This window comes from Chenopodium quinoa, unplaced genomic scaffold (assembly GCF_001683475.1).
Source record: "Chenopodium quinoa cultivar QQ74 unplaced genomic scaffold, ASM168347v1, whole genome shotgun sequence".
NCBI lineage: Eukaryota > Viridiplantae > Streptophyta > Magnoliopsida > Caryophyllales > Amaranthaceae > Chenopodium > Chenopodium quinoa.
This window is the reverse complement of record NW_018743122.1, coordinates 532,029-544,807: the sequence shown is the minus strand read 5'-3', so window position 1 is coordinate 544,807 and position 12,779 is coordinate 532,029. Positions and strand designations below refer to the sequence as shown.

Genomic DNA, 12,779 nt, shown 5'->3' with positions numbered 1-12,779 from the left:
GCCTGAAGCTACCCTCATTTGTTGCGATAATATTCCGAGGAAAATTACCGAAGACCAACGCTTGTCGATCTTTAAAAACTCGCTTGAACTTTTCTTCCACTATGCTAGTACGTTGGCGCTTTGCTGCTTGTGAACCAATATGTTGGTGCTGTTGCTATGATGACAATCCTCTTTTCTTTGGGAATCGTTGCCAACACAACTCTTGTATGATGTATGACAATCCGATTTAGGGAAAGTTGTCAATGCTACGTAACAATCCATCCTTGGAAATGTTGCCACGATGAAGCGACAATCCGTATCTCGGAAAATTTGCCAAAATCCATTTTTGGGAAAAGTTGCCAATGCTCCGTAACAATCTGTCATAAGAATTTTGCTACGATCGACAATCCAAATCTTGGAATATAAATCTTGAAAGCAATCCACCTTGGAAATTTGCCAATGCTATGTGGAAATCATTTTAGGAAAATATTGCTATAAATGACAATCTACGTCTTGGAACATTTGCGAAAAAGAGTCGACCGACAATCCTACTTCGGGAAAATTTGCCACTTACTGAAATGAATGACAATCCATGTTGAGGAACCTTTGCCGAAATTTATGATGAGTGGAGACCTACGACAATCCTTTGGGAAATTTTTGTCATAGGGAACTATGTGTATGACAATCCAATCTCGGAAAACTTGCCAAAGATCAATGAATGTATGACAATCCGAACTTGGAATAACTTGCCAAACAAAGAAGAAGCACGACAATCCACGCTTGGAAACTTTGCCAGAGATGACAATCCAATCTTGGAAAAATTGTCGTTGAAGAATATGCGCGACAATCCATATTTTGGAAATGTTTTCAGTTGGAGATGACAATCCAATCTTGGAAAAATTGTCGTATAAGTGATGTGCTTGCTTTTGAACTAATGCCTTGGTGCTTGTAATGAGCTAGTGCTTAGGCGCTTAAGCTAAGTGAGACGATTTTTTGTTAGGTCAATCACTTACTACGATTGTAATCGAGCCGACTACTAATCATGTCAATTTTCTTACAGGGGCTAACTGGCGTACCAAGGAACCCGAAATTGTCGTATGAGATCGAAATAACCGTTCTAAGAGGCTTCGAGCTCTGTCGCTGCTGAAATATCGCTGGCGCCAAGAATTGGCTCTGTCGCCAGACGCTAGGATCTAGTCCCAGGCGCTGGGATCTAGCGCCAGGCGCTGAACTCTGTCGCCAGACAACAGATGTTTTCGCCAGGCGACAGCCTTGTCGTCTGGCGCCAGAGTCGGGTCTTCCCTATTCTGCTCTTGCTGCCGCTGTTGCTTGGTTTTACTCCGAACTTTGTGCTTGGTCGTTTCCTTTCAACCAAATCCGCTCAAATATTTTCACTACAAAAAAAATGAGAATAGGCAACGCACTAAATTGCAACAAAATAACAAATGTTGTCTTTTGTAGGAAAAGGCAACAACACTTGGTTGTTACCTTCATCATAACAATCTATAGTACATATTATAATGCAACGGTTTCAGAAGTGTTGCTTTAGAGTATGTTAGACAACAATATTATAAAATGTAGCCTTTAAGACAACAACAATCAAATTGTTGTCTATAAAAAAATATAAAAAGTTGATATTATAAAAACATTATATTAATACCTATTTAACAACATACTTTATTATAAATATTTGTTTTTGATGCATTGATTGGCCTCGGTGGAAGGTCCCCTTTACCTATCAAATATTCAAAATATACAGTATACTTTGTAGGAAAAATAGAAATCATAACATAAAACTCGTTAAGAGATAGAAATTAGACTATTATCCTCATCAATAAAAATAATAATAATAATCCTTTATCTTCAAAAATAAGTTAAAAAAACTCATATACTCGTAATAAGAGTTAAAACTAGACCTTTTATCTCCAAAAAAATTACTGTAAAAAAACTAAAGACAATCAATTATCCATTCTTCAAAACCGCGAAAATGGTGAATTATTTTTGGCTTTTCCCACTAAGAATCAATTACTCATAATTAACAATGTCATAAAAAAATTACTCATAACTAAAACCGCCAGAAAAAAAAAAAGCAACGCCAAAAAAAAATGCTCTTCAAATCACGAGTTCACAGGAAAGAAAGAAAAAAACAGCAAACATAAAAAGTTAAAAACAAAACAGCGAAGCAAGAAACGCTTCTCTCTCTTCAATTATTTCAAAACAGCGCTGTATGGGTAATCCGCCACTGCCAGCCACCACTGCTGTCGGTCTGCCAGCCTGCCGCCGCACCTTCCGGCCACCGCACGTTCGCACTAACCACCGCACTCCAATCTCCAGCCACCGCACAACCGCACTCTAAATAAGTTAATTCCATATTCATACTTAAATATTGATTTTTAAGTTTTTAATTTCTTATTACATGAGTTGTTAGGTTGATTTTGTGCTTAAATTAGTTGTTTATCTTATTTAATTTATCAAATTAGTGTGGATGTTGGTTGAAATTGATGATTTGTTATTTAATTTATAAAATTATAGCGTTAGGGTTTCTTCGTCCGAGTTGGAGTTCGCGTCTGCTAGTTAGAGACTTGGAGTTCCAGTTCGCGTCTGCAGGCCTGCTAGTTGGAGTTCCAGTTCGCGTCTTCGTTCAATCGTTCGACGATTGGAGTTCGCTGTTGGCTTTTCGCGTCTTCTACTCTTCCGGTCTTCGACTCTTCGCTAGACCCAATTCACCCAAATCACCAAATGGTATGTAAATCTGAATTTAATCTCTGAATTATTAGTTTATTACTTGTTTAATTGTTTTATAGTTTATACTTTTATTGTGGATTTGTGGGTATTGAAGATTTTAAGTATTGAACTATTGAAAATATACAGGTTCATGATTCAAATTACTTGCTTTACTGATAAGAGAGTATCTTTTGCTACAAATAACACTTAAGACTTAACTTAAGTATCAATCAGATAAACAGCTTCGTAACCCACTTTTTACAGAGTTGTACAAGCTAATTTAACAAGAAACTCAGATTATTAATTGATAAATTACAGCTTGTACTTGTAATATTTATGTGGGTTGTACTTGTGGTTTTTTTAATCTAGGTAGCTTGATACTAATCAATGAGCTAGAGTGCTATTTATTTCCTCTAATACGAGCAGTTTGGAACGGAGCCTAACCTTTAATTTGACCAATTGGTAAGTGATGCTTAATATAATATTCTCATAGCCTCTTTCAAAGTTGATTAATTTGCTTAGTATTATATTGTGATTCTTTTGTGAGGTAATCTGCTTAAGATTTGCTTCAAGGATGATGGACACCCTGGTTTGTTTTTCTAATTGTCATCACTCAGCTTCTCTAGCTTGGTTGTAAGTTCTTATTACCTCTAAGTTGTAAGTTCTCAGTTCGGACCTAATGATTTGTTGGCTATAATTTACTTCGTATTGTTTTAGCACCTCTATTCAGTTTTAGTGTATATACTTACCTTCGCCGTTTTCGTGAAACCTGACATATGCTTTTTAAAATTCAAGTAGGTTTGAATTGCCTATTATTTAGACTTATGAAATTAAAGGTCTTGAGCATGTGAGGGTGGAAAGGATTCAAGCCTTAGGATACTGTTTAGTTGCATTAGAGCAAATAGGGGTTTAAGCAGGTTTATCATGAGAACATTTAATGGATTGGTAATAAATCAGAGTTTTAATGATGCTTAATTGATAGCTATTTTTATGTTTAAGACATCAAGGTAATTAACAAGTTATATTTTCAATTTATAAACCAAAAGCTATAAACACATTATCCAGTTGATTCAACCAACAACCTCAAATTATTAGTTGCATCCATTTGAGAATGTGTCTACATTCCTGTTTTAATTTAGCTCACACTTAATAAAATTTGATTTCCTTTTTAACTTAACATTTCCCTTTTATAATGAGCTATCTAGATTAAAATGCATTATACCAAGATTAGTCTTACAACATAGGATCATTAAAAGCAATTTAATTATATTAGAGGTTAGGGTAATTCCTTAAGCCTTAACCTGTTTCTAGGTTGCTGCCACTACTTGCAGACTGCTGCTGTTACCTTACCTATTGCTGGCATACTGCTGTTGCTGCTACCGCTGTTGGTAGCCTGCTGCTGGCGTTGATAACAGGGCAGATAGGCTGCTAACAGGTCATGCTGTTGTCATTGCCGTTGTTAAAAAAAAAAAACTTTATGAATTGAAAACATGGATTTGGAGTATGTATGTCCTATTAAATGTTTAGCATCAAGATATATTTTGAATAATTTGTATGTTTAGTGGTGCAGTGGTGTAGGTAAGGGGTAAGGAAGAGGAACAGTGTGCAGGGATGGGGCATGGAGAGGAGTCATATACAGGGAACAATATTGATTGCAACTTGAAATTATCTAAACTGAAAGTTTTTAAAGGTTAAAAGAATAAGCCATAGTCTATTTTAATAAGAAAAGGGATTTCAAAGACCCTTTAAATTTTTAGAAATAACGTTTTCATCTCAATGATCGATGTCAGTGTAAAAAACAAGATGAGTTACAAAAGTAGCTAAATTACACCTTTATAAGATTGAAATTCAAACTAAAATTGTTTCACTATAACTAGTTATGATTTATTTTGAAAATGAAAGTCAATCGACAAAAATAGATGAGTGTGTCAATTAAAGATTGAAGTTAGTAGCCTTAGCAAAATGGTATGGTAGTATTCTAGTACCAAATAGTCTTCTAAAGAGTAGATCACTATTGTATAGCCTAAGATGTGAACATTTTTTTTATTGCTGCGTTTATTTTAAGTTGTCTACTTATAAAATTGAACTAAATATTATTACTTATAGTTAAAAATCTTCTAGCTGTTGATCTTGTAGCTATAAATCTTTAGAATGGATATTTATAGAAAGAGGTCAGAGTGAATGAAAAGTAATATGTAATTAGTGATTTATATATAGAGAGCTAATTAGTTACTTTGTTTTCATTGTTTTGATTTCTTTCCTTTTTTTTTTTTGGGGGGGGGGGTTGTATGTGTGTGTGTGTTCTGCCATTTGATGGTTCTTGTGACTGGCTGTGATGATGGAATTAATAAGCTGCTTTGATGGTTTGATTATGAATCTGGTAGGTAAAGGGTGGGTAAATTAATTAGGATCAACAAAATAACTCACTTTATATAATAATTAGGAGCAACAATCAAAATCTTGTCGTCTTTCGAGCTACCCACAAAAATGATTTCCTAGATTATTCTAGATACAAGTCATACAACTACCTTACTTCTTTGTATCAAGAATGTATTAATATACCTGTAAGGCTGCACATCACTACTATTTTTACAAGGGTGCACTTTCAAGTTCTAAAGGATATCTATTTCTAACATGTAACAATGCACTCTAGACAATAAATTGATCGTATTTCATAGGGTAATCATAGTGTAATAGACTTTGATTTCCCCGTCTTCCTTACCAAGGTTTATCTTAGTTTGTGAAAGTGTCTGAAAGATCATAATGTACAATGTACATAGATTATTTTCCACCGTCCAATTTCTCCACTCTACTTTGCCTCTCATGTCCAGTAAACTTAGTTGGAAGTTTATCTTTTACTACAACTTTAATAAGGTAAGTTATAAGATTAATTGTTTGGCTATACCATTAAACATATGACAAATAATTTCTATTTTTTCTATTGTTTCATTATGTATTTTATCTCACTATCCCTCCAATCTTTTTTGTTGTTCTTTCCACTTTGACTTTTTTTTTTGTCTCTGGAGTAGAAGAGAAAATAGAATTGGAGGGAGTATTATTTACTCTTTATTTTCCTAATCTATGCATGGTGAATATTTGATGTATTACATTACTAACTAGTGTTCGTCTATTTCCTTCCTTTGGTCTTGGATGAATGTAAAAATTGCTTTATGAATCTTGATATTTGTATGTTTTGCTTGCCATACTAGTCAAACGTTTTAATTCTATATCTTTGCTTAGAATTTCAATTATTTTTCTTAGTTTTTGAAAAATTATTATTCTAACTTTGTTATTTGATTAGTAATACAGGGTGTACAAGTACATTGAAGAAGATATATATTAAAGACAAAAACGAAGAGTTGATCTACTAGCATCTCTTTGAGGGTTACATCCCTTCCCCCATGTACAGAATTAGATATAAACAAATATACATTTAGTGTTATTAGAAATTTACTAGCTTAGATTGTGAATTGCAAGTTATTTAGTATTTTTATGAGTATTTGTAGTAAAATTTTATTGGATATTGTTTTTTGGATTTTAATGAGTGACATGAATTTTGTTATAAAATCAAGTTTCTTCTACATTGATGTTCAGCTTCCTATTAAACCGATTATTGTGTATTGTTGAGTTCACATGTTTAATCATCTTTGCTCATTTAATTATAATTTTATATATAATCGCTTTAATGGTGTTGCCTTAAGATATTTGGCAACACTTTTGTATTATTACTAGCTAATACATCAACTGAAAAGGTTGTTGCATAATATGATATAAGGTTACAATTTCAAATTGTCTCCTTAGGTGGCAACAGTTTTCATTTGTTGCCTTTATAAAAATGTTGCCTTAAGTATCATTATACCTTGGCCTTTAAAATTGTTGCTTTTGAACTAAAATGTGTTGCCTTATGAATAGACAACGGGGGCATAAACTACGCCTCATATGTGTTGCCTTAGCTACAAGGCAACACTTTTTTCATATTCGGCAATGGTTTTTCAATGTTATCTTTGCTTTATTTTGTTGTAGTGTTTGTAAATTAAAGCTCTTCATCTCTAATTTACTGATCTATGTAACTCCTCTTATCTTGGAGGAATCTCCTATGTCATATTCGCGGTTTTTTTAGAAAAAAACCCAGGAATGTCCTCGCTTGCTGGGATGCACCTGCATTTATATCTTTGACTATAGGACTTTGCTTATTTCTTTAATTATCTTAGGGTTGACCTAAGGTTTAGTGTTGCTTGACTTATTGACTTGACATGACTCAAGGTATAAACTTGACTTAATGGTGACTCACTTCGTGTGACTCGTGTGTGCATAGACTTAACTCGATCTGATAACACGACATGACTCAATGTGTACATGACTCGTGTGTGGATTGCAATGTGATCGTGCGACTCAAAAATGAAAAAAAGCAAAAAAATTCCGTCATTTTTGTGGAGGGTACCGACTTTCTCCCGAAAAAGAAAGACACGAAAAAGAATCGAAGTGAACTTTTTTGAAAGTGCATGTTGAATGAGCTTAGTCAAATGTTGTTGATACTATCTCTCAAGGTGCAAGGATTAATCTATTCTAGGCTATCTTAGTTGACTCAATAATGAAAGTATTTAAGTAACTTAGGCACGGAGGCTAAGCACTTCATACTTTGTGATTCAATGACGATTATGATTAATGAGTGATGTTGATATGACAAGGCGTGCTTCAACGTTGTGTTAAGATTTCCTGACAAAGGGTTCCTAAGGGAAAGCATATTTGGTCATGTATATGTGCAGTGTGTGAAAATGACACTAAGGTTAGGCCACAAGAGCTAAGTGTGTGGAAAGATATTATTTTTAAAAGAGTCAAATAATGGTGACTCTTAGGCTAGGTAGGCTAATGATGTAAGGATCAAGCCCCCAAGTCTAGCTCTAAATGAATAGGGATGAGCATAGGGGATCCCTTGATATGATCATTTGTGAATGTAAATATAAATTCATGTTTATTACGGTCGCACCTCGATGTGAGGTTGCCTACGTATCCGTTAGGAATCAGGCCGAACGTAGCTCTAGCCGAACCTCGCACAAGTATGTGTATACCTCAAAAAGGTCCTTTTAAGGGTTGTAACGTGGTTAGGCTAAATGTTGAAGAAGAAGGGGATAAAAGGCTCAAGACCTTAAATAAGCCCCCAAGGTGTGCAACTTTGCTTTTGGAATATTTGTATTTTTATGCTTGAGGCTTTCTACTCTTTTTAGCTCTCTCTTTTGCTTTAGCATTTATTTTATTTTTATAAGTGTGGGCAATCCCGATCATGCGGTCTATCACTCACTTGGCATTCATGTTTCTCAGGCAAGGTACCGAGCACTTGATAAGAGACACAATCTGAGACGTATTCTTATTAAAGATATTTTCATATCAAAGACATTGGAACACTTACCCTTTTGTACACTTTTATTTATTTAGTTTTCTTATTCTTTTCTATTTTAATCTTTTGAAGTCACTCAAGCTTTTTATGAAATTGAAAATTGCATAAGTTGCACACCATCCCATCCCAAGGTTAGGTAGTTGTGGGTTGAAGAAAGAAAGGTCTATCGTTAGACGAGGCTCTAAGCGGTTTATCAAAAAGGATTGTAAATTAGAAGGGTGAAAGGCAATATGATGTGGCTACAAGGGGTGCCTCAAATCATTGGTATACCTTGTGCTTAGTTCGGCATAGATTTTTTTTATTTATTTTTATTTTTTATTTTTTTTAATGCGATGTAATGAAACAATCATATGCAAGAAAATAAATGCTTATTTTATTTAAAAAAGTGAAGGGTAAAATTCAAACTCTAAGAAATAAATTCAAGGAGGATGAAGGGTGTCTATGCTCGACTTATTGGGGAAGGGTTTGAAAAAAAGAAGAAGAATGCATGAAATCTTGGTGAGAAGCTTGCCTTGTGCATTTGTTTCATCATTACCCTCATTTTTTTTGTTTGTCAATTACATGAATCAAACCCGATTCAACATGCATGGATGGAAGAAGGTAGGAAGAATGAAGGTTGTGATATAGAGAAAGCAGGTAGAGAATGGAAAGATTATGTAGATGGAGAGATATGAAAAAATTAGGAATATAATGTACCCCCAACTCAAATGACGGAAAAAACCGACTCATGCATGAACCTAAGACATGGTCATGGTAATATATACAAAGTGTGTGCTAAGACTAGTGAGTGTAGGTGACATGCTAAGACTTGTGTCATGACCATGTGGCTAGACTATGTGACTAGACTCAAGCAAAGACTAAGTTAAGACCTCACATATATGCATTAAACTGGACAGGCTGTGGTATTTTAGTCATAACGTTTGATCTGTGACTCTGATTGGGTTGAAACCAACAAAACTCGGGGCTACAGATCCATAGGTTGTAGGACTCGTAGTTCTTCCTAGAACTCCGGATATGACCAAAACAAGTTGACGCTTGTGCAGTATATGGGAATAAAAATCCGGGTTGACTTAAAGAGACTATGACTCGATTTTAGACATATTTATTAGGTCAAATTAATTAATTAAATAATTAAGCAAAGTCCTTTAGTCATTAATTAGTTTATTTAGGCTTAATCACAATTCAAACCAAACGGTTAGTTTAGTCACATAATAAGTATGCACAAGTAAGAGATGCACAAGTAGTCAAGTAGTCACAACATGAAGTAATGAATTTGCAACCTAACCATGGCTCTAGTTCTCTAAAGTTCGGGATATGGGTTAGTCAAAGAGGGTCCATGGTTAATTTCCCGGATGCACCGTGCGGAAGCCTAACCGTGAATGGGACACCGCGAGTTTAAAAAAAACTCGCTTCCATGGTTTGGTGAATTCAACATTCTCGGATGTACCCTTTGTTGCATAGAGCGTTCAATCAGGTAGATGGAGCATGAATTCCTAAAGGGTTATGTCCATATGTAGAACACATATGGGTTTCAGAAAAGTGAGAAAAACTCAATCTGGAAGTAGGATCGAGCAAACAGTGCTAAAAACTGGTCAAAATTAGAACGCATATTTTTGGCTCGGTGTTGGAAGAACTTGGCGCCAGCAAACAAAGGCCGGCGCCACAATTTGGATTTGGCGCTTGGTGACAAAAGCTGTCGCCTGGCGCTAAAGTCAAATAAGTGGCGCTAAACTCTATTTTCTGACGCTAGTTCCTACATGCCTCAGCAGCTTTCTGTGCTCGATATAATTTTCCAGTTTCGCGTAGCATTATTTCGGTCCTAGTTGTGAAAGATATTCCTCAAATTTCCTACGTGTAAAAAATACTATGTTTTAACTCATTACGGATGGTCTTTCCAATGAGATCTTTTTAATGCAAATGATAATAATGTTAATCAAAATTACGCACATGAAATACTTAGAACATTTCGATTCTCATCCACTCATTCTAAATCATTGCCGAAATAAATTTCAGGAATTAAAATAGAAATCCTCCCCAGTGGAGTCGCCAAAAGATGTAGGGAATATTTCAAGCATTATCCCTAGCTTGAACCCCACTGTGATCATACACTAAAGTACGGTGGCGTCCAAAGGGAAAGAAGATAGATCAAAAGAGTCGCCAACAAGTTTTAGGAACTTGTAAACCGTTCACGAGGTGAAGGTTACACCCCTTAACGATCCAGGAGATCGTCAACTCCAATAGGTCTGGAACCATGACTGGTAGTTCGGGGATGAAGGTACAAATCCAACCTAAAAGAGATTGAACCTACCCTAATAATAGGCCTGTACTTTATTCTTCTCGTATTCATGTGCGTTTTCTGACTAACATACAATCAACAAGCTTAATCTTAGACCTGTTTATCTATGTTGGTTGAATATTAATGCACAAATAAATCTATTATTGCGATTACTTGAATTATAATCAAATTAACCCTAAACAAGATTATTAATTATCTTATTTAGCATGATTACAAGTACCAATTCCCTTCAAACATGCATAAAAGGCGTGATCAAGCAATAACAATCAATATCAAGCAACATAATAATCATTATAACCATAAATTATAACAATTATAATCATAATTAAGATAATCATGTTAAAGCATAATAATAGCAAGACCCTAGGCATGATACTAACAAGATCAATAACAAAACCTAGCATGCCACTAAGCAATAAAAATCAAAGCTTTAACCCTAACATTATACTAACATGCTATTAGGAAGAAAATAGGAAGCATCGCTGGAAACACAATTGTCATATTTGATATTAGAAATTATAGTTGTTACCCTAAACATAATACTAGGAAGATTAAAACGCCCTTACATGACATTAGGAATCATAATAACAACCTAAACATGATTTCTATATCATAACATCAATAAATCAATTAAAGTACTTACTTGGATGCCTCGTATCTCTTTCTAATAACAAAATACACGAGTTAGTAACTTTAAAGAAAATAATAAAACAAAACAATTAAATTAAATTAAATAATTGAAATAGAGATTTGGGACCAAACCATCAGAAATTAAAACCTTTCACGTTTAGGCGAAGGCAACTTTGAATTGTGCTAGGTGTATCTAGATCTTATGAATGCGGAATTTTGTATGCAAAAGGGTTGGTTTAGAATAAGAGAGAGAATAAGCTTTAGCTAAGAGAGAGAAGAGAATTGAAAACTAGAGAGTTAGTGATTGAAAACGGAAGTTTTGGGAGGCTATTTATAGAGAAATTCAGCCAAACGGATAGAAAAAACAAATCATAGTTTCGACAAGGATAAAACAGGTTAGCGCCAGAAGCTAAACATTAGCGCCAGGTGCTAAGGCTAGCGGCAGGCGCCAAACATTAGCGCCAGGCGCTAAGCATTAGCGCCAGGCGCTAATCCTTGTCGTCAAGCGATAACAATTATTTTCACGCGTTTTCTTAATTCTAATAAAATTTAACCGTACAGAAGGGAAAAATTGTATTTTCCTTAAAAACACTCTTTTATTCTGATTAAAACTCTAAAAAGTCAACCAAAGTCAATTTATCAATGCTAATTGAATTAGGAATGAAAAGAACCTTCTTGAAGAATCTAGAAGACTAAAATCAATTTTAATTGCATTAGGAATGATAAATCAATATTAGGCCCTTCTCTAGATCATTGGGCCGCATATAAGTATCAAACCGGGACCAGTTTAGTAATTTGGCCATAACTTACTCATTATTCATCGGAATTGAGCTTATAATATATCGTTGGAAAGCTCTTTTCAAGCCCCATCCAACTACACCATTATTGGACCCTTGATATGGACCAAACCAAACTGGATTGTCTGTTTTCTTAAATTAGGTTTTCAAAAACAGAGAGAATAGAAAAGAAATTAAAACTATCCGCAACACTAGACTTTCCACACTTTCACTTCATTCGATTATGATTCGACGCGAAAGGTACTCCTCACTGGGTTTGGTTTTGGGGAGACACAAATGGGTGTCTACACTACTACACCCTAACAAGTGTAAAGTCCTAGGCTTTTAAGTGGTCATGGGCATTTAAGGAGAGGACCCCTTACGATGGGAACCCCCTCCTTACAGTGGCGACTCCACTAGGGACTTAGAGGTTACCTAATTAATTCGTAGTTTTGGTCCAAGGTTTCCAACACTAGGTTGCCTATTGGTTGTAACGAGAATTAACTTGGATAATCTCTAGTTAGAGAGCAAGACTTGAACGCATAATATCTTCCTTTTGCACAAGAATAAAAACCAAACAAGCAAAATTGCATCATGCATAAGCGTAGCACACTTAAACCATTGGGGATTGGCTCATTAACTAGGGGTCGCCAACACTAGGCTTCTATCCCGAAATCAATAACAATCCTCCCACCCATATCGCCAACAAAATGTTGGGAGGGCGATGCTATGAGTCAACACGTTGAGTGATTGATTTGTGCGTCGTTTCTTAAGATATGGTACCTTTGGACACCCAAGCCTTTTTGACCTTAGAATGGCATTGCGTGAATCTTGACTTATAGCATGCTTATGTGATTATGTGACTATATGCAACGTGTTAGGATAGTCTTCTTTTTTTCTTTTCTTTTTAGTTTGGTCTAGGTTCCCAATTACGAAGTTGTTTCTTCATGATTTAGCGTCATATTCAAAGGATAGCATA

At 35.1% G+C, this 12,779-nt stretch overlaps 1 long non-coding RNA gene across 1 annotated transcript; it reads left to right on the top strand.

Moving 5' to 3' along the window:
* The first annotated feature begins 2,515 nt into the window (after nucleotides 1-2,515).
* On the top strand, nucleotides 2,516-6,397 carry LOC110731967. Its single transcript, XR_002513397.1, has 3 exons — nucleotides 2,516-2,721; nucleotides 3,073-3,336; nucleotides 6,005-6,397. It is a non-coding gene; the product is annotated as an uncharacterized LOC110731967 (long non-coding RNA).
* Nucleotides 6,398-12,779: the final 6,382 nt, after the last annotated feature.